The following is a 3,561-nucleotide window of genomic DNA, read 5'->3' as shown; positions in this document are numbered from 1 at the left end:
ATGTCCGCAATTATATGTGTGCTTATATATACACAAATATGTTTTGCAGCTATCTGACTCCCTTCCCCCACATGTTCCAGTACTGACACTGGCATGGTGCCTCTGGCCGAGGTGCAAGCTATTTCAGGCGTCTCCTGGGAGCCCCATTCTTTGTCAGGGTAGAAATCCAAACCACAAACAAATAGCAGCATGCTGGAGCCAAACTTTTCCCACCTGCTGGACACTGACTGTTTCCTGGGCAATGCTTGGTGGCTTTACAGCACTCTAGAGGAAGTAACATTACCTCTGAAGAAGTAATGCCTGGGGAAGGCACTTCCTGCATTCTTCTGTCTACACTATTTGGGACAGGAATCATAATCAAGGGGCACTAAGGAAGCAAAGTAGAGGTCCTATTTTCCAGTCTCAGGGAAAATGCGAATAGTCTAACAGACCATAATCTAGTCCGGCTATATCCCCATACATAGCCTGACTTCCTATGTATCTGCTTAATATACACGCCAATGCTGTCATAGTTAACCTCTTAAATAAATTAGATCTATGTTCAGGATAGGTTTTGTATTTCATTCCTTCCCCTAGTCATCTTCATACTCAGGTTAAATTCTCATGATTAGGCTTAGGAAGCTTCCCACCCATCCAGTTTCTTGTTCTGGGACTATTCTGATAAGAGGAGGTAACCAAAGGTGGGGAATGGTGATTAGCAGAGCGCTCCTTCATATACAGCATGCAGCTCCAGGCTCAATGCAAAAGCCAGCCGGTCCCCAAATCAGTCAAGTGGGGAGGGTGAGGCACACAAATGTTTTAAACAGTAGCCAAAAGTCTGAAAGAGACACTTCCTTCACCCAACCCTATGGACTCCCTCAGTTGCCAAGAGACATCCTCTCTCTCTTTTTTTAATACCAACATCTCAAGCACAATATTGCAGAATCCACAAGAGACCCCCCAGACTCACCAGTAACCCCTCACTGCATTTTTCTGCCATGGTTCTGGGCCAAGATGTGGGCTCCCACTTGCCTGCTATCCCGTCTTGCTGGCTACACTTCCAGGATAAGCAGAGACCTCAAATCATATGGCAGGACAAATTAGACCAAGGAGACAGCAAGCTGTGGAGAAGAAAATGACAGAACTTAGAGAAAAGAATTAAAAAGGAAAAAGTAACCAGGAAAAATTGCCTCTGAAACTTCAGTGTAAAGCAATTATGCCCAGTACGTCCTTCTTGAGGCCCAGTTTTCAGTAACCATCAATAAACCCAGTTTGATTAACTTGTAAAGGTCATTTTTACACTATGTAGATACGTGGTTATATCACAAACATACACCACATACACACACACACACACACTGTAGTTATACAATCTACTTTCAACATATGCCCAAAGATGGGAAAATGAGTCATGTCAGCAGGGCTGGGAAAGAACACAGAGTTTGGATGAACAGGCACTATATCTGCCTCACTATTTCTGGGTTTTTATGTCCATTACTACCAGGAACAGTCCCCCTGAACTGCACATGACTGAAAAGAGCATAGCTAATGCTCAGAGCATGAAGTCTTCAGGGCACTGAGCACGCACAGGGGCACAGCTGCCTTTCAGGACACAGATGGAAGGCAATTGCCTTCCACCCCATTGCACTAGTCACGTGCCAAGCCAAGCCTACTAGAGTCCAGGTGGTACTGTCAGGAATGAAAAGGAGACAGGAATTAGCCCACCTTCTCCCTTATGCAAGGAAAATTTCTTCAAGGAAACCTGTATAGGTATGCAAGTTTGTCTGTTTGAGGCAGGAAAAGCTACTTTGCAAAACATAGCAAATCTGAAGAATGTTAAGATCTTGGAACATGGAAAAAATTACTTCTGTGCTACAGCACAATGGAGTGTAGTAAAAGAGACAGACTTTCATGGATCTCACTGGCACAACCTAAGGAGATAAGAATTTGAGTAAAGTGCCCAAACCATTATCTCACTTAGATGTCTGTAACTGGTGACTCAAACTCATATTTTCTTTATGTTATATGAAAAGAAATCTATGAAGTAAAGAACTCAGTTTAGGTTGTTCAAGTTCACAGCTTCATATTATTTTAGGGTCAAATATTCTTGAAGATCAAAGCTATATTTATATCATACAGAGACATTAATGCCATTAATCAATGCAATGTGTACTTCACACTTTAGATGTGGCTTTGGGAAGTTTTGTCTCCCCTGCTCCAGTGTAAGCCACCACAAGTGTTTCCTTCTCCCTCTCTCCTGCCCTGCCCTGCTATCCCATCTGAGTTAAACTGGTAGGTCCCACAAGTCTTGTTTTACCCTCAAGAGAACTAATTTGGTACTACAGGAGGTTTTTGATTCTTGGAGAAAAACATTACCTAAATTCCTGTTAGAACAATTACCCAGAGAAGTTGAGAACTCCCCTTTTCAATGGATTATTCAGACAGAGGCTAGGTCTAGGAAGTCCTCTGATACTTTAATTTAGACTCCTGCACTTCACAGAGGGATGGACTCATGAGCCTAAATACTTCCTTCCACCTGTATTGTTTGTTTATATAAACAAGATTGTCAAAAGCCTTCTTATTCTTTGCTTTATTTCTTTATGTTGAGGTCTGAACACCAAATAAAACCAGTATCAAAACCAGAATTTGCAGATCAGACACATGACATAGTAAAATCTGTTTAAAAATTTAAACAAGAAAAACTAAATAAAAACATAAAAGCTATTGGATTCAAGCTCATATATCATTATGCAACCCAATATAGTGTGTTATTTAGTTTTTTATGGACTTGCAGATTTAAAGGAGTCAAACAGAGAGGTGCCAATCAATAATGTGACAGAATCATTAGTCCAGTAGAAAAGAACTATAGGAAAAATCAAGAGGGATAGAAATTCAGTTTAATTTCAGGAAATGACTAAATTTGAAGAAGCCACAGGCCCTGAGAATTTTACTGTCCCACAGTAAACATCTTGTCATCTAGATTTCTTTATGGAGAAAAAATAAATAAACAAATATTCTACCCTTTTTTTCACATCTCTAGAGCACAACAGATTTTGATAGATACTTTGAAGCAAGTCTCTTGATTGGCTTAAAATACTGTTTCATTAGTTGGAAAAAGTTGTGTGTGTGTGGGGGGGGTGGTACAAAAGTAGCATACTCTTTTGATTCTCTTATTTTCCAGATTATTTTACTTAATATCTTATATATCGTCACCATGTCACTATCGCCTCTTTGCCGTCACATAGATTTTTTTCAGGACATCTGTTCCCAGCCTGGTTCAACAGTTGTCCACACACACACACACACACACACACACACACACACTCACACACACACAAACCTCTCTAATTGTCCACACACCCATTATCTTCCAATTCAATACGTACTAATAATACTGCTTAAATATTTGTAACTGCATACTACCAGTGGCTTTCAAAAATCTTTTCAATAGGCAATAGTGAGATTCAATGACCTCCTAATTCATTCCAGAACTGCATTGAATTTGGGGATTACCTAAATCTGGGTTAATTAATTAGTTAAACTTCTTAGCTTAAGACAATTAGGTATGCTTTTAAAATAGTA

The 3,561-nt window shown here is 40.0% G+C and overlaps 1 protein-coding gene across 1 annotated transcript in view; it reads right to left on the bottom strand.

Moving 5' to 3' along the window:
- The window catches only part of SLC6A9 (solute carrier family 6 member 9), a 44,787-nt gene extending 43,809 nt beyond the window's left edge, over positions 1–978 (bottom strand). The window contains exon 1 of the mRNA XM_015811350.1: positions 950–978. The gene's annotated coding sequence lies outside the window, so the exon portion shown is untranslated. The remainder of the gene's footprint in view (positions 1–949) is intronic.
- Positions 979–3,561: the final 2,583 nt, after the last annotated feature.

This window comes from Protobothrops mucrosquamatus, unplaced genomic scaffold (assembly GCF_001527695.2).
Source record: "Protobothrops mucrosquamatus isolate PMUCROS unplaced genomic scaffold, P.Mucros_1.0 scaffold39, whole genome shotgun sequence".
Lineage (NCBI taxonomy): Eukaryota > Metazoa > Chordata > Lepidosauria > Squamata > Viperidae > Protobothrops > Protobothrops mucrosquamatus.
This window is presented reverse-complemented; position numbering and strand designations above follow the sequence as displayed.